Here is a 19314-nt window from a genome sequence, read left to right on the forward strand (position 1 = left end):
CAACGAAGAACTGGGATGACGAGTACTTGTCCACTCTGACATCTCAGCACTAATCTAAAGTCTTTTCTCTCCCTGGAGCTGCCCCTATTCCTACCTTTTGTCTCTATTTCAGTATTAAGCCCCCTCCACTGCCCAGCACCCTAAGTCTAAAGCCTACAGGATAATTTTTTTCTGGTGTAGCTCTTGGCATGCCCAGAGATAATCATCTAACTGACTTGTTGAAGTTGAGTGAAAAATGCTTTTTGGTGTGTGTGTGTGTGTGTGTGTGTCTGAGAAAGAAAGAGAGAGAGAGGGAGAGGGAGAAGGAGAGGGAGAGGGAGAGGGAGAGAGAGACTGTGTGTGTTAAAAATGACTGGCAAGGCTCTTGGTTTTCACGAAGCTGCATGAAGTACTTTTTGTTTTCAAAAAGGCAGGATCTCACAAAGCCTTGGACTAGCTATGCAGCTGGGGATGATCTCCTGCCTCCGATTTCCAAGTGTTAAGATTACAGATGCATGCCAATATGCCTGGTCCCACATGAAATTCTTGACCTAAAATATTAATAATTACTGTAGTTAACTTCTTTTTCTTCTCTGAGTTTATTTTGATCCTACTACTATTTGTATAATATCATTTGTTTTCAAGCTTTTCATAGCTGGCGGAAGCCCAAGCTCTCTAATTTTTTTTTTTCCAAAGGAGCTATCAGTTCTCATGTCATCAAGTATGGAAAACAGCAGCAGGCTAGCTGGGTCTAGGTGTTGGGATGCCATTTCTGCTGTACCTCCATCTTTCAGCACACATTCTCCTGCATGCATTCATTCCCAGGCAGGGATTAGCCACACGGGAGCATTGTGTTTTACAGTTTACCAGCTTAGCCACGTGTAATGGCTAACCCTGATGAGATCTAGAGCCATTGGTAGATTGGCCTCTGCAAGTGGCTGTTGGGAGGGTGGGTGGGGCTCTTTTGATTGGGTTAACTGTGGGTGGCACCATCCCCTGGATTGCCACCCTGAATTATACAAAAAGGAGAAAGCTGAACCCCAGTGTCCTGGCTGGTTTTATATCAGTTTGATAAGAGCTGGTATCATCTGAGAGGAAGGAACCCCAATTGAGAAAATGCTTCCATAAGATGGGGCTGTAGGAAATCTTCTTCAGTTATTGATGTGGGAGGCTCAGTTCATTGAGGGTGGCACCATCCCTGGGCTGGTGGTTTTGGGTTCTATAAAATCAGGCTGAGCAAGCTGTGGGGAGCAAGCCAGGAAGCAACATCCCTCCATGGACTTGGCATAAGCTCCTGCCTCCAGGTTCCTGTCCTGCTTGAGTCCCAGCAAACTTCCCCCTATGGTGAACAGTGATGTGGAAGTGTAGGCTAAGCCCTTTCCTCCCTGAGTTGCTGTTGGTCATGGTGTTTCATCACGACAATGGTAAACCTCATGAAACCAGCCAGTGTTCATCCTCCTGTGCTTCCTGACTGTGGACGAGCTATGATCAACTGCCTTGAGCTTCTCCTGCCGGGCCTTCCAGACAGGCCAAGATGGGCTGTGCCCTTGAACTGTGAGCCAAATTAAATACTTTTTCACTAGGTTTCTTTTCCCCCCCAGGGTATTTTATCATACCAACAGGAAAAGGACCTAATACACAACTTCCAGGAAAAGATCTTTTTCCTAAGAGGTTTATCAGTGACCTTAGGTAGTGGTTAGTGTCCCTGCTTGGGTTGTATGTGCCTATTGCAGGGAGACTTCGTGTTGTTACAGGCCCACCTTAGATCATTCTGTGGATGCCACAGAATTAGCCCCGTAATCATCACACAAATCTGAAAGTGATGCCGCATCCAATAAAGGCAGGGCGAATCCTGGAAAGGCAGAACACATGGGTATTCCTATCACGGCCTTGGCCATGGGAGGTGTCAGAGTGTGCTGGAGAGCCTTGCCCCCGTGTGCAGTGACCTGGGTTTGGGTAGTCTGTGCTTTCTAAGTGTCTAAGATGCTGGCCAAGCTTGTCGATGTCTATTCCCTCAACGTGTAAAGCACACTTAATTTAACATATACACATATGGTGGGAGTTCTTATTAAGGATTTGTGAGAACCCAGGATGTAGTTCAACCAATAGAGTGATTGCCCATTACGCGGTAAGTCCTGGGTTCAATTTCCAGCACCACATAAAGTGGGCATGTCTATGATACCAATATTTGGGAGGTAGAGGCTGGAGAGCAGAAGTCCAAGGTCATTCTCAGTTACAGGCCACAAGCCTGAGAGGTGTGAGGCCCTGCCATTCATATGTATGTGTGTGTGTGCTCTTATACACATTTGGATGCACACACAGCAGAAATATTTTACCATCCACATCACTTTATCCTCTCCTATACAGTTCCATCTCAAAGGATATGAGAAATTGATGCATGACCAAAGACTGAATTATGGAAATGATAGCTATGAAAAATCCAACTTCTAGAGACACCAAAATAGAATTTACAGGGGCTTTAAACTAGGAGTATGAGATGATCCTATACTGTAAGAAATAGGAGGAAGGAGAAAAGGCTTTTCCAGGATCTTCCTTCAATTTTCTCTTTCATATATCCTCTGCTTTAGCAGCAGTTATAGGTGCCTTTCCTCTGGCTTCCATGTTGCTTAATGCTTGTGTTGGGAAGAAATATGTAACACCACCAAGAGGCTTTGCTAGCTCAGCTAGAAGTGTTCTGGGTCTTTTGTTTTTGGATGGGTGCTCTAAGAAACAAAAGCAAGGTTAGAGGGAGAAAGAAAGAAAAAAAGGAGTTGGAGAGTTACTGGACTGTAAGACTCCTGGGGAAGAGGCAAGGGGAGAAAGGCTTGGTGGGAGTATTGTGAACTCTGTAGTGTCCAGGGAGGCTCAGCATGGCTACAGCAGCACTTGTTTCCGGGAGCTGGGCTGCTTGCAGTATCCCTGACTCTGACTTGGGCATGTGAGGAAAAACACTCCGCAGAGACTGGAGAGCTTTATCAGTGGCTGCTGGCGGACTCCACCCTGTGCATAGATGTAAGAAAGGTACGACTGTGTGGTCTCCACATCACTTCTTCATCCTTCTGCTCGTTCATCCAGCAGGTTTATACTGGGATCCTAATTCCCGTCTGTCACAGTGTTGAGACCTTATGGCTCAAGACCAGAAATCACAAAGTTGGCTCTTCCCAAGGACCAACGTTCAAGGTTAGATCAGCGGAGGCTAAGAACACTTATCCACTAGCTGGTCCTGCCTGGTAGTTCCTATGAGTAACCCTGATGCCCCTTCCCATTAGCAACCTAGCATCCGGCCTTTGCATTTCCTCACCTTCGACCCCTCATGAGACACACCATATCGATGTTGCCCTGGTTTTCTGTCCCTTAAGTGGACCAAACTTGTCACCTACTCAGGATGCTTTATCTGTCTGGAACATTCTTGGATTAGTTGGTGAATTCTTGTTTCCAGACTTTCTCAAAAAAGTTCTTCCATTGCCATTCCATTCAGAGTAGCTACGTTTTATCTGTCACGTTACCTTATTATAACTCTCTGCACAGCCTTTGCTGGAATGTGGTATAGCTTCCTTCCTTCCTGACCTCCACCATCCCCCTTCCCTCTCTCCTTTACTTTATCTCTTCTTTCATTCTTTCTTCCTCCTTCCCCCTTTACTTCCTTCCTCTCTATCTCATTCTCTTCTTCCTCTCCCACTCCTCCCCTTCCTTCTTTCTTTCCCTCATTCCCCCTCCATCCCTACCTACAGTGTCTTATTACACAACCTTCTCTGGCTTTGAACCCCCAGTGATCATTTTGCTTCACTCTCCCAACTTCTGGGATTACAGGCTTGTGCTGCCATGACTGGCTGGTGTGTGTCTGTATGTGTGTGTGTGCCCATATTTTTTCTTTGCTTCATGTATTTGCTCATAAATAGAATTTAATTTATAAACAAGCAGTGGACCTATACAGTGGATTTATAACCTATCTTGTTAACCGCTGTTTCCAGTCTGGAGCCCAGAACAGCCCTATCCCATAAGCACATCAGCTGTTCCTTATTCTAGAATGAACAGAAATGAATGGAGTTGTGGTCAAATGCTTCAGCACCACGGAAAGCTCCCAGCGAGGCTTCTTTCCAAACCTGTGATGGCTCCAATGTCCAGAAATCCTGATTAGATCTGTGCATATGTGAGCGCATGCCTGCATGTATGTGTGTGTGTTTGTGTGTGTGTGTGAGCACACAGATGCATGTGGAGGCAAAGGATGACAGCAGATGTCACCCTCAATTTCTCTACACTTTATTTTTGAAGGTAATGTCTCTTATTGAACCTGGAGCTCGCTGATTTGGCTAGGGTGCTGGCCAGCAAGTCCCAGGCATCCAACTGTCTCTGTCTCCCTGTTATTGGGATACCACCACACCTAGCTCTTCTGTGGGTGCAGGAGATCTGAATTCCCACTCTCCCACTTGTGGCAAGCACTTTATCCACTGAGCAGTCTCCGCAGCCCTCTCCTCTGTTTTGTGTAACCTCTCCCCCCACCTTTCTTTTCCTTAAGGCAGATAGTAGCTGTTGGGCACTGCCAGAATTCCTCCTGATGTTAATTCACAACTGAAAGGATTTGCTGTCCCCTGAGGAAGCAGGCTACAAAAGAAAAATGAAAGAAGATCTGTGAGGACCAAAGGAATGTGATTGCACAAAGAGTGATGTTTTCTCAACACAGAGACATTTGACCTGGGAGTTGAAGAACGAATAGCGACTTATGCAGCAGAGAGCAGGAAGGGCGTCGTGGAGGGATGGAGGGAATGGTGGGCTGCAGTGCCAGGCAGCACAGGACCGTCAGAGGAAGCTGCAGACAGGGACACAGATCTGAGTGTGACAGGCAGCCAGGAGGGTCCAGATGCCACAGAGATGATTCCAGGAACCAGGCTGCAGTGTGGGTACAACAGACTTGGAAGGTTCAGGGAGGAGGAGAGGTAGGTTTAGGTGTAATGTTTTGGGAACATTGCTGCATGGATAGACCAAAGCTTGTTTTCTGTTATTTCAGCAATCCATCATCTTCAAGAGGAGGCTTACCCTCACTGTAAGTCCCTGTTCGTTTAGTGGAAACCTGACTTTGGATTAGTTCACTTAAAAACTGTCCTAGGCTGGGCACGGTGGCACATGATAGTAATCCCAGCTACTTGGGGGCCTGAGGCACGGGGGGTTGTGAGTTCAAGACCAGCCCCAGTAACTCAGTGAGACTTTGTCTCATGTAAAACGAAACAAACCAAATCACAACAACAGCAACAAACTTGTTCTGTGACTCTGTGCTAAAGTGCTTGACTAGCATGGTCAGACTTCAGCTCAATTCCCAGCACTTCTAAAGTTAAACAGACAAACAAACATAGTCAAGAATATTCAGATGAACCATAAACACGATGCTAATGCCACTCCTCAAAGATAGGCAGAAGGCGTGCGTGCGTGCGTGCATGCGTGTGTGTGTGTATGTGTGTGTGTGTGTGTGTGTGTGTGTGCTGCAGAGAGCCGTTTCACATGCTTTGTACATATCTGCTGCCCATGCTTTGCCCTTTATGAGCTCACATGTGGCCTTTGCTTTCATTGGTTTGATGTACTCTGGGCCTTTGAGGTGAGGATAAGAAGTATTCTTTATTTCATAAGAGAACCGTGGTGGAAAACGAAGAAAGGCCCACAGACTGTAATCGTTGACCAAGGAGTTTTTGAAGGAGATGGTTAACATGGTTGGTTCCAGCTTGGCACACGGTTCCAAATTTTGTGAAGCTTTCAATGAACTGGTAGCCTGCCTGGCTGGAGATAGGGCTGCAGCGTGACCCTCTGGGCTTTCCTTGCATTTGGGGAAACCACACACAGTTCAGTGGTTCTTATCTGCCTGCTGCCATGACTGGAACCTGGCATCTGAGGCTGAGCTGTTCGGAGTCTGGCAGGCCGAGCGTGGTTTCCAAGTCCCCTAGCTGAAGCATTCCAACCACAGGCCACTAAGCTTCCTCGATCAGGTCTACTCCCAGTCAATGCAACTGAGCACGCTTCTCAAATATGTGCACGCACCTTGAAATTATGTTTGTGTTCTGTGAGACTGGAAATCTGGTATGTTAGAAAACAAACACAAAGAGGCAAAATAAAGCATTTTAAGATAAAGGCATTTAAAACATCACCATCAATGTGTTGCTAATATCTGGGGAAGCCAACGGAGTTGAACTGCACTTTGTCGCTTTTTGCTTTTCCAAGTATTTTAATTTTTAGTTATGTGCCTGTGTGGGTGTCCCTGTGTGAGTTTGCGCATGTGCGTGTAGTTCCCACAGATGCCAGAAGGAGGTGTTGGATGCCCAGGGGCTGGAATTACAGATGCTTGTGAGCTTTAGTCTGCAAGAGCAGCCAGGGCTATTAACCACTGGGCAGACGCTCCGTTCTTTGTTGTGAAATCTTTAAGACTTTGAGATTTAGGAATTCTTGTCCAGGCTCACTTTATTTTGATACTTTCTTTTTAATGACTGCCAAAATAAAAAAAAAAAAAAGAAAAAAGAAAGAAAAAAGAAAAGTACTTACACTGGGATATGCAGCTCCAACTGGAAAAAAAAAAGTATAATCAGGAGGGTTTTGTAAATCACGGTGCTCACTTTAAATGCCCCTGATACTTTCTGTAAAGATTTTGGTTAACATTTAGCAAGCAAAAATTTTTTTTCTCACTGGCTGCCAACTTTTTTTTTTTTTTTTTTTTTTTAATTTAAAACTAGGTTAAACCCACTGGAATGCTTCAGTCGGAGGTTTTTGTTATGCATGGCTGGGATAGAGTTTTTATGCAGGACCTGGCTTAGGCAATATGCAATGGGGAAATACTTTTAATGGTTGTTTTCAAAATGCTCTCTGTAGATTTTTTTTAAATCTTTAGAAAATCAACTAATTAAAATAATTTTTAAAAATCACTTTTACCTTGAAGGGTGAATTTAAAAATAACCATTGAAGAACCTGTTTTGAGGATTGGGGAGATGGCTTAGTTAGTGGAATGCCCGCCTTGTGAGAGGAGGGTCCAAATTCTAGCCCCACAATCCAGTGGAATGCTTGCTAGCCCATCCCTCCCTCTCTCCCTCCCTCCTTTTCTTCCTTCCTCCCTCTGTACCTTCCTCTCTTTTCTTCCTTCCTTCCTTCCTTCCTTCCTTCCTTCCTTCCTTCCTTCCTTCCTTCCTCCCTTCCTTCTACAGAATCTTACTGTGTAGTTCTGGTAGAACTTGCTGTAGCCTAGGCTGGCCTAGAACTCAGAGATCCTTCTGCCTCTGTCTCTCTTTTGAGTGCTGGGATTAAACGTGTGTGCAGCTGTACCTTTAATGCCATACCTGGTTCTGGGAAGGCAGAGATAGATGGATCCCTGGGACTTGGTGACCAGTCAGTCTATTTTAATTGGCAAGCTTCAGGCAAATTAAAGACCAATGGGGTTTCTCTCCCTCCTCTTCCTCCCCTTCCTCTTCCTTATCCCTTTTGTCCTCATCTTCCTCCTCTTTTTCAGGTGGCTTGATACAAAAACTCCACCCTGAGAGCTTAGAATTTACAAGTGTAAATCTCTTCCACAGCCAGGTGCTTGAGTCCCAAATCGCTAAGTGTGTTTAGAAGTAGGGTCTGTGTTGGAAATAGCTTCAGATTAATTCAAAACACTGCCCCTTCACCCTCAGGAATGCTATGATTGCTCAACCAACCAGCCCAGAGTTTTAAAATCAGTTTTGATTTAAGAGTGTGGGGGGAGGGGGTGGAATTAAGTACGAATAATACTAAATCACCCGAAGCTCACAGGACACATTTGATTGTCATTTGGAAGATGAAAGTGTGAACAGAGGATGCCAGTGGAGGTGGCTTTCATGGTGGGTACAGCCAGACACCGGCTACTGAGGCCAAGTGGCTGTATAAGGCCACAGACCCAGGGAGCTGTCAGTTTTGGAGCGTACTCCAAAATGCTTCCGAGGAGATGCCAGAATGACCTCCCATGACTTTTTATGGAAATTGGCAAATCACTTTCTTTGAGGCCTTGGAGTTGTGCTTGGGAAGTGTCTGAAGTCCCAGGAGACCACCAAACACACCCTGTTGTTGTGGATATAAACATGGTTTTGTTTTGCTCCCAGGTGTGGGATGTGGGACTGATTCAGATGGTCCACAGCAGCAGACTATCTGCTTTGTGTGGGCTCTGAGATGAGCTCTTTGCCAGCTGCAGATTGTTTGAATCTGAGGACGCTGGAGAGAGAATAAATGCCAGAGCCCAGAAAGTGGAGTGAAGAGAAAGAACAAGGTTGCTCCTACTCCCTGCTGCAGCTCCTGGTTGCTATTGTGAAATGAGAAGTTGGAGATCTACTGAAAGGAGGACTGGACTGGCTCCAAGGAACCTGACAACCCTGACCTGCAGGAAGCAGCTAAGAAAAAACTGCACCCCCTCTCCCACTAACCCTTTCTCTCTCCTACCTCATGTTAGGGTTTTAGAAGGGGTTGGGGTGGAGTAGGGAGAAAAAGATGAGAAACATAAATAAAAGAGTTAAAAGAAGTATGCCAACACGCTGTGGTGATAACTTGTCTTGGATGTCCCACTCCCTTCAGAAACTAAATTGAGAGCCAGAAAGATAGTTCAGTTGGTAAAGGCATGAGCTGCACAAGTCTGAGATCTGAGTTTGAGGCCCAGAACACACATAAAAGGCCCGCTGTGGTGTCATGCATCTGTAAGTACAACGCTCCTGTGGCGAGATGGGAGGCAGACACAGACAACCATCTGGAAAGCTCGTGGGCCAGCTAGTCCCGAGCGAGCTACACTGCTACAGAACAAGAGCGACCCTGCCTCAGCAAGGTAGATGGACAGGACTGACTCCCGAAGTTGTCCTGTGACCCCCACACTCATGGCAGGTAGGTGTTCACCCTCATTAAGTAAAAAAGACTAAAATGAATTGGGATGTGATTTGGAAGCGGTGCTGAAAATGTTGAGTTAAATGGCACAGGGTCTCTAGAGATGCCTGGTCCTGGGCATGTGAGCTAATGCCCTTTCGCTGCACTGTTGCTCTGTTGGAGAAGTTTGGGGGCACTTTGAGTGTGCTGTGGGGACAGAGGACAGAAGCCCCTGTCTTTGTCAACCCTCTGAGGCTGTGACAGATGTCACCCCTCAGTCTCAACAGTCTTTAGGGTTCTAGCTTTAGGGTTGGCTTCCTAATCCTTTCAACATCACACCTTCCCCAAAATCACTACCCAACAAAGGGAAAGGGCTCATGAGGTAAGACTATATTCTATCCAGCCAATGCTGTGGATGTAGGAGTTCAGCCAGGAACTGTGACTAACCAGAAGTGTTAAGCTGGCCAGAAACAAGCATTTTGTGGAAACCAGAATTAAGCAAGTGCCAACCTATGGGAATTGGAAGATTCTGGAAGGCTTTATTTAACATTTTTATTCATTTATTCTTTCTTTTTAAAAACAGGATCTCATGTAGCCCAGGCTAGCCCCAAATTTACTAAGAAGCTAAGGCTAGCCTTGGACCCCTGATCCACCTGCCTCCATATCTTCAGAGCTGAGATAATAGGCATGTGCCACCATGGCCAGACTGGAAGGGTTGTTTTTACTTTCATCATCATCATCATCTTTTTTTTTTTTTTTTAATTAGCAGATACTGGAGATATCTGGGCTTGAGAGAAGCTGTGTAAAGAGAGAAGGAAAGGGAGGGAAGGAGAAAGGGAAGGGGGATAGAGAGAGATACAGAGAGAGACAGACACAGAGAGAGACAGACACAGAAAGGGGTGTTCAGGAAGATTTTAAAGTCAGAACTTATCTTTGAAGTAACACTGTTGCTGTGTGAGAGCTGTCTCACACAACCGTCTTGCTGTGGACTCACCTCCTCCTGATCACACTCTGGAGCGCTGGCGTTGCCCCTACAGCTTGAACTAAACTTCTTCCAAGAGCACCCAAAGCTGAGTGTCTGCACAGCTGCCACCTCACCATGGCTGTGCCATAGCAGCTGTCACCCTCATATCTGTCTCAATTGCCACCCTGCATGGGGACAGCAGCGGTCATCCTGAGAGAGAGAGAGGGAGCCACCCACTTTAGTCCCAGCTTCTTCTGTGTTCTTGAGACAGGTGTAGCCCAGGTTGGCCTTGGGCTTGCTGTGTCGGTATCCACTATTGGGGCATTGGTTCTCAAGGAATTAGGGGCTCCCCAGGAGTCTTGTGTTGGGAGAAGGAAAAGGCTTGGGTGACACCCAAGCTTGGTGTCAGCCACAGGGGGAGTTTGTCTTCCAGGGAGAGGTTTCTTGCTTCTCATTAGTATTTATTTAGTTGGTCTATTGAGGACAGGTGGCTGAACCTGACTTGTTAGGGCCCCAGGGACAATACCATCTAGGAAGTCAGATCTGGAGGTCAGGGAAGCCAGCAAGTTCTCTTCACAGGCCCCTTGTTTCTTCTTTGACACGGTGGTCACAGCTGATGATTGTCTCCCAAAGGCCAAGCTGCTTCCAGGCTGGCTGGGAAAGATAGAGGGGCTGGGAGCCTGGGCTGGCCTGGGTTGGTCACGTTGACAACTCTTGCTGTAGACAGGCAGGTAGAGGTGATGGCACCTGACCTGTGGCATGTATGGTGTACTGGGGGTGGGGAACACGTTCTGAGGAACAAGCGTTCCAGTCCCTGTGACAGCTTCCTTCTGCTCTACGTCCACTCTTGGACAAGCATGCTCATAGAGTTGATTTGCAAATTCAGACTGGGGTACCTCATGCCCCTTACACTGGAACCCTGTAGGCATCTTGGTTCTCTCCAGTGAAGAACAGTCTCTCATGCCGTCACCATGAGTGGAATCTGTGAAGACCAAAGACACGATACTTTCAGAAACCCAAAGGATTAGCAGTTTAAATTATAATTACAGATTTAATTATTTCAAATTCTGTCCTACACAACAAAACATGAGAGCAAAGCTTATCCTGGCAGAGGACACACAGCTAACCATTCTTAGACGGATTCAAGAACATGCATCTAGCCTGAGGGCTGAATATGTGAGTAGCTCTTGGAAGGGCTTTGACCACGTGAACCAGGATGATGCCCCCTGGGGGAGAGGAACGGCAGAGCAGGGAAGAGGTTCCAGGAGCGGTTAAAAGTGCGGAGAGGAACTAGATTAATTCTTCTTCTTTCACCTGCTTGTTTGGAGTCATGTCAGGCCTGTGAAGTACATATTATTTTCCAATTTCACAGACCATCATTCTTCCCTTTTTCTTCTGTGTTTAGCCAGACCCTCTGGCTCTTGTTCTCAGGGGAACATTGGCTGTTAGTCAAATCCTTCCTCCCTTAGGGAAGCACAAGCAAATCAATATATGCTATTAAAGAACCTGGAAGTCTCCAGTGACTTCACACTTCCCATAAACTACAGCTGCCCTGCAGCTGTGGACGGTCTCTTTCCACACATTTGTCACTTCCCCTCTCTGCTTGCAAAGGTCCCTTGATGTCTCCCTTGCAGTGGCTTGGAGAGGCAAGAACAAAATAAGCTTGGAAGATATACCAAGAGGCAGAGCCATCCCCATTGCTGAAGGCGTTCAGCAACTTTTCACAGAGGTTCAGCGGCTCATCAGGAAAATCCAAATAACAAAAACACACACCGAAAGTTCACGGATAGGTGGAGGTTAGATCTGGGGGATACTGTGGGCTGCTTGACTTTGTTCATCTTTTGGCTCTACTGTTCGTTTATAGGCTTGCTCTGTAAGATGAGAGCCGACACTCGGGGCCTGTCCTCTTGTATGTGCATGTGTGTGCACTTTCCTGTTCATGTGTAACAGAGGCTGTTCTAGGGTCATTTCTGTTGCTGTGAGAAAACCCAGAGAGAATGGGGTTTATCTGAGTTTCCGATTACAGCCCATCAGGACTGCCAGAGGAAGTCAAGGCAGACATTTCAAACTGCCAGTCACTCGACAGCCACAGTCAAAGACAGAGAGAACGAATGCTCACCTGCTTGCTTGTGATCAGCCCAATCACTGTCTTCTTACACACCCCAGGGTCCCCTGACCAAGGAATGGAGCGCTGGCTGCATCTTCCCACATCAGTGAATAAAGACAGTCCATCCTCCAGACATCCCCAGAGGCCAATCCGATGTAGACAGTGTTTCACCGAGACTCTCTTCCTAGGTGACTCTTAGCTGTCTCAAGTTAACAAAGTTAACTATCACAGAGGCCATCTACTGTTCTCTTTTCTTGAGATGCTCACTGCTCTGGTACTTTCCAAGCAGGGTGGCCTACATGGGTGGCCAAGGTGTGACAGCTCAAGCAGCCTGGGGTTTCTGAATCCTAAGCAGGAGGCTGGGCTGGTGTGGGGAGTAGGGTGTGTGGTCACCTATACTCCCTCTTTGATGTTAACTCATTTTCTAGCTGAGAGAGTCTGTCTCCAGCATGTTCCTTAAGCTAATGACCCAGAGTGGCTCAGTAGGGTGTCTGGGAGAGGAGGCTGCTGCAGATTCTGTGGTGAGCAGAGACGAGTTCCAACGTGACGTTCTCCCCCACTGGACAGCAGAGATCATCTGTCCTTTTTTTTTTTTTTTTTTGTTCTTAGAATTATATTTTTAATTGTAATCATAATATTACCATCTGGATTTTTTTGTGTGAAATATTTTTTCCATTTTTCATTTTTATTAATTACATTTTATTCACTTTGTATCCCCCTGTGGCCCCCTTCCTCCTCCCCTCCCAATCCTCCCCTCCCTCCCACTTCAAGATCACCGTCTTAACTACTGCCTGGTCCATTGGGAGTGATCACTCAAGGGAACAGAACCTAGGACTCAGGACTGCCAAAGCACAATGAGGGCGACACTCTAGAGCCCCTAATACTTATTAGTTACTGCTCTGGCAAAAATGCCTGACAAAAGGAAGCAAGGATTGGTTTGGCTTAGAGTCCAGCTTGGTGGGAAAGGCACGGCTGCAGGAGCAGGCACAGCTGGTCACTGGCACCCACAGTCAGGGGCCGAAAGAGATGAATTGCTGGTGTTCAGCTCTTTTTTTTTTTTTAATTCCATTCGGGATACCAGCCCATTGGATGATGCTGCTCACAGTGAGGGTGGGTCTGCCTTTTGCAGTTAAATTACTCTGGCAAGGCCCATGCGTTACTAGACACTAGACATACCCAGTGGTTTGTCTCTTAGGTGCTGCTAACTCTTGTCCAGCTGACAGGCCCCTCCATCACAGCAGCTATCGAACAAGGGCTAGTAGCCTGGGTGACCGTGACTCAGAAGATGCGGCGTCCTTTGTCAGACGGGGAACACTTGGAATGTTCACTTCCTGGATCATCTGAATCATCTGATAAGCAAAGGCTCAGAACACATTCTGTGCAGTGATGTCCTGGTCCACAGAAACTGGGCAGCACGGGTCATTCGGTGACATCATTATAGGCCACGTTTCCACTTTTATTCTGAGGACCCTTTCCTCAGCTGAGCTCACATTTTTAAATATTCCTCCCCCCCCCACCCGTTCTCAACAAGCCTCATGAATTAAGCAACATTTAATTCTTTATTTTGTTTTGAGCTGTCAGGGCCATATGTGCCTGTCAATCAAACAGCTTGACTGGCAGAAGGGAACAGGATGATGTTCTAAGATGGCAGAATTCCAACCCCAATCAAGGACACTTTGCTTTTAGCAAGGAAGGAGGGTGGCTTCGTCACCCATCACCACAAAGCTTCCATCAGTTCTTCAGAACTACTGGGTTGGACATGGTGCATGCCTATAATGCCAGTGATGGGGCCGGGGTGGAAGCAGGAGGATCAGGAGTTCAAGCCCTCAGCTGCATAGTACATTGAAGGCTAGCCTGGGCTTTGTGATCCCCTGTCTCAAAAGATAAAAAAACAAAAACAAAAAAAACAAAAACAAAGTTTCTGACTCTGGTCTGGTCTCTAGGTTAAGACCCATATCTATCCTGAATCTTGTCTCACAGATGGGAAATGGAGACCCCAGAGGATAGGACACTCTGGATGACTCCTTCATGGGCACACAGACTTATTGGGTGGCCAGGTGTGGCCTCAGTTCTCATAGATGACTAATCAGAAGAGGTTTTGCTGGTTATGTGTTGGTGTTTAACAAACGTCTCCAAAACCCAGGGACTAGTAACAATAGCTCATCACTTCCCATGGTTCTCTTCGTGAGATGACTCGGCTAGATGGGTCTCACTGGGGACCCCTCCTGGGGTTGTAGTCAGACAGTGAGTGGGCTGCAGGCATCTGAAGCCTTGATGGGTGGGCATCCAAGATAGCAGCTGCCCGAGCCTTTCAGTGGAGGGTTGCTCAATGCCTGTTGTTTGTGCATTTGCTTTACCTCAGATTGGTTAGGCTCTCAGGTGGAGCATCTCAAGAGTGACTGATCCAACAAGAAGGAAGCAGAGGCTGCTGGACCAGTGGAGGGCTGAGCACAGAGCGGATACGGCCTCTCTTCTGTTACAGTCTATGGACTGTGACCCACAGGGTATCAAGTAGACTCCACTTCCTGATGCTGCAGGAGGCACAGCATCACACATGGCCGAGCATGTGCGTGTGGGGTATGTTTTAGCTGTCTGTGGAAAGAAGAGGCACTTTCCATGCAGCATCTTTATGTCCTTCTTCCCAGGGGATTGAAATCGTCTGTGTTGATTTGCAGGGAGTAAATGGATCTCAGGTCTTTCCTCCCCAAACCTGACAAGTCAGGGGGTACATCAGCAGAAAGACTCACAGGACTGCTGAGAACCCCCTCCACTATCCAGCAAGGAGGAATATTAAGTGTTTTTATTCTTTCTAAAACCTTCCTGGAGCAGTATGTACGTACTAGCGAGAATGTTTTTTTTTTTTAACTTGTTTTTAGAAATGTTCATAATAAAACATCCTGTACTTGAATTATTAAAAACAATGTTGAGTAAAGAATCGCCTAATTTAGTAAATAATTTTAAAGCAAGCCATTATTTTCTCCAAACTTGGTTTTGCTGAAAGCACTCCAAGAATTTTATTACCAGCACGGCCACATGATGTAATTGTGTAATTAGCAATCCATCTGACGCTGTTGGAGAGATTTAATTCTACTTAGGGAAAGAACAAAATGCAGTACTTGTTATTTTTTTTTAAGAGTGCATGGGGGACAATGGCCTGTTTTTTTTTTTTTTCTTCTCCCTCTTCTCCTGCCTCTTCTCTTTCTTTTTGCCTCTCTCTCTACTCCCTGCCTCACTGTGTGCATTTGGTCAGGTGTGTTCTGCAGCTCATGCTGTGAGCTAAGGGGACAGCTTGCAGAAGTTGGTTCTCTCCCTCCGCTTTGTAGGTTCTGAGGACTGAACCCAGGCTATCAGGCGAGGCGGCAGCTGCCTTTACCCACTGGGCTATCTAGTTGGACCCGTGTTATGTTTTATTCTAAGATACATTGTGGGGCTGAAGCCAGAGAGAAAATTACTTACACGGATTGACATTTCATCTCTGGACAGAGCATGTGGTTTGGAATTAGACTGATCTATATTTGACTTCTGGAGATGCCCTGTGATACTGGCCATTGAAACAAACAGACAAACAAACAAACAGACAAACAAACAAACAAACAAACAAACAAAATAAATTACAGAATGCAAAATTCTTTTCCTGTAAGATGGGGGAGAAAAATGCCTATTATTGTATATGGTTTTGATCTGTAAGTAGAATAAGGGTACCTAGATAAGCCTAGGGTAGAACTTGGTGGTTGTGAGAGAGGCTTTTCCTCTTACCCAACACTGTTGGGCTGTTTGGCTTTGCGAACCGACCCATCAGGTGGTCAGTTTAAGATCTATTGCATGTTTGTGTGATGTTGATTCTTCATCGTAAACTGGGTTTAGAAGCACCTAGAAGATACATTTCTAGGTGTGTCTAAGAGAGAGAGAGAGAGAGAGAGAGAGAAAGAGAGAGAGAATTAACTGAGAAGGTTAAGACTGTCACCAGTAAGATGGAGGTTCCATCTTACTGGCTGGGTGTGTGGACTGGACAAAAAGGAAGTAGGGCTGGATAGTGGTGGCACACACTTTTAATCCTAGCACTTCAGGAGGCAGAGGCAGGTGGATCTACATGAGTTCCAGGACAGCCCAGGTTACACAGAGAAATATTGTCTCCAAACACCAAACACCAAAAGCCAAAACAAACAAACAAACAAACAAACAAACAAGAAGTAGGGAGAAAGAAAGCTGAACACCAGCGTGCATCTCTCTATGCGTCCTGACTGTGTGTAGGGCAACCAGCTGTCATACCCTCCCACTGCTGTATCATCCCCCATCCCCATCATAATGGACTGAGTCCCTTAACACTATGACCCCCAAATAAATGTTTCTGTAAGTTGCTTTTTTTTCCCCAGCGTTTTTTTTTTCACACCATGAAGAAGAGTAATGCATACAATATATTTGCTAGTCATAAACTGAGGCTGTCCATGAGTTAGATGATCAGTTTTTCACACAAGGTGTCTGCTCAAAATTTACAGTTGGCATGCTTAGACTCAGTCCTCCTAAGCCACGTCTCACACAAAACATTTTCTTATTTTATTTGGTTTGGAGGAACAGAGTCGAATCATGAGGTAGAAATCATGGCTGTGTGATCTGAGGTATCCGGTTCTTACCATCTTTCTGTTCTCTCTTCCAAGAAGATCCCTGCGCCTCCAGGGGAGGAGTGTGATATAGATGTCTCATTTAGGGCACAGCATGCTACAGTCTCACTCTCTGACCTTGACCAGCTGTGGGTCTCCTTATTAATCTACTGCAACAAGAAGCGTCTCCGATGAAGGCTGAGAGATGTGCTGATCTGTGGGTGTGGCAATACATAATTAGTTGTTTTAATGTTATGTTTTGTAGAATGGTAGCAGTAGTACCAGGTTCTACCCCAGGGCTTATGACCTATCTAGCCTTAGGTTCTTGACCCCTTAGGAGTGCTAGCTATTGATTCCATCTCCTAGCGCAGGCCTTAAATCCAGTCAGAAAGTAGTAGTTGGTTATTCCTATAACATTTATGCCACCATTGTACCAGAGGTCATGTCTTGCCCGGGAAATCACTATTTCAGCTTGTAGGACTCACAGCTGAGCGAGACTGAAGATCACTTTTGTCCTCTGGTCGCATGCATAGTACTTCCTAGTACAATGAAAGCTAGCCAGTAGTCACGAAATTACCCGCCTGATTCCTCCACATTTTCTGAGCCAGGTATGTGATATCTTTGAAGCTAGAACCTTACTATTAAGGAGGATAACCTATTAATGTTGGGGGAGGGGGTGTCTGTGGGACCTCACCAGCCAACGATTGAAAAGTTCCCAGGAACGGAAGTTTATATTTGCTGGTGTTTGGTGTTCAGTTGGAGGACACCCCCCAGGTGTAGAATAACTTCAATTATTCTGGAGTATTTTAATATGTGCATATGTATGTATTTCAGAAAGCTTCTGTGGCAGCACATTTCCATATGGATGTTTTTTTCAAAGTGACGTTAGAGTTATCTGTCTCTTGGATGCTTGATTTTTGTTGTCAAATTGGCTAGATTTAGAACCACCTAGGAGACACAGCTCTGGCCACATCTGTGAGGGTGTTTCCAGCAAGATTTAACTGAGTAGGGACGACCTACCTTGAATGTGGATGGCAGCATCTCTCGGAGCCCTGGACTGAATGAAAAGGAGAAGAGAGCTGGGCACAGCCTTCATCTCCCTCTGCTTTCTCATTGTGGCCACAGTGTGACCAGTTCCCGCCCCATCACGAGGGACATTATCTTTTACCTTTCCCCCCTTATGTTACTTTTGTCCGGTATTTTGTCACAGCAATGAAAACAATAGGGTCCCCTTACCCACCCTCGCCCCCTGGCACTTGCAGGAGAGTTGTCTCTGCCCCTTGCTGGCTGCAGCATTGGCTGAAGTAGCCGAGGCAGTGCTGGAGAGCTCAACCCAGCGGTGTGGGTGCATGGGAGCTGGTGGGCTGGCCAGCTCAGACACCTCTCAGGCCCAGATCCACGGCTTTGAGTTGGCTCACCCCATCATCTACCCCATCAATGAAGTACTGGGAGCTCATGAAGGGGCCGGTCCTGCAGATCCAGAGCTGCAGGCCCTCCATGACACAGGGCTACAACAGGATGTCTGAGAGGAGTCCCAGTGAAGTTCTAGTAATGATAGTGTAGCAGAAGCCGGAGGCCTCGAACCAGACCAGTGACCCATTGCAATGAACATTTGCAAGCAAAGAACTGTGACCTAAAGGTTATACTATAGGACAACATGGTGATACAGTACAACTACCACAGTGAATTTTTTCCCTCTGTTTGGGGGGAGGTTGCAAGGGCTGAAGGCGGATATGAGGAGATGGGGAGATGAACGGGGTTAGGGTGCATGATGTGAAATCCACAATAAAAAGTAACCAAGAAAAAAAGAAGTTAAAAAGGAAGGAAAGAAAAACAGAGTTGTGCAGGTGGAAGAACTTAAATGCTCTCCCAGGTTCTGCTAGAGCCTCTGACTTGTAAGGGGGCTGGACAACTCTGGTTTCTGCCCATGAGACCCTAATTAGAGAGAGCGCGTGTGCGCCCAGACTTCTGCCCTGCAGAATTAGGTCAGGATTAATGTCTCTGTTGTGAGCCGGCTAGCCAGCTGGTAGCAGTTTGTTACACAGCAGTAGAAACTAACATGTCAGGTAATTCTTCTTGCACAATCATAAATTGAATCCTTCCCTTTTTCCAACTGTCAAGTTCTCCCTCCACCTTCAAATCAGAGGGTTGTCTGGTTTTCATTGGTATCCTTATTAATTACACATCAAAGTCACGTACAATTAGCTGGGAATGCAGATACAGATCTGTCTCCTGATCCCCCACCTCAGAAGGTGGGAGAGTTAGTTGGGGGCTACCTTATTAACTGGCTTCCCTGATGAACCTGATGCTTCTAGCTGAGATGAGATATTCTGTGAAGAAGTGACCTCTTTGTTTTCTTTGGGGAAGGTGGCAAAAATGTCCTCTTGGCTTTTGTTATAGTCTGTATCACACGGGCCCTCACATTATGTGGTCACAGGCATGGTCTGATGGCTGGTTTATCATTCGCACATCACATCTTTAATGTGACCACCAGGGACCTGTAAGGTGAATGCATTCACTAGCCAAGGCTCCTTGCAATTTGAAGATGCCAGAGCTCTTAAGAGGTGGCAATGGAGGCTGGAGCCCAGCTTCTGTCATGGCCAGAAAGCTTATTCAATTCTTTTTACATGCATTTATCTTTTTATGTACATGTGTGGTGAGGAAGTGCCACGGAAGGCAGTTTGAATGCCAGGGTCCTCAACAGTTGGCCTCACCAGGCCCAAGAGAAAGGGCCTCTGTGATGGGCTCCTGACTCTTGAGCTTCAGCAAGTCAGTCTTCTGCCACTGAGCTTGCTGTGGGACCCTGGCAGACCTTAACCTTAACCCTGCTTTTTCTT

This window comes from Meriones unguiculatus, chromosome 11 (genome assembly GCF_030254825.1).
Source record: "Meriones unguiculatus strain TT.TT164.6M chromosome 11, Bangor_MerUng_6.1, whole genome shotgun sequence".
In the NCBI taxonomy this organism is placed as follows: Eukaryota; Metazoa; Chordata; class Mammalia; order Rodentia; family Muridae; genus Meriones; species Meriones unguiculatus.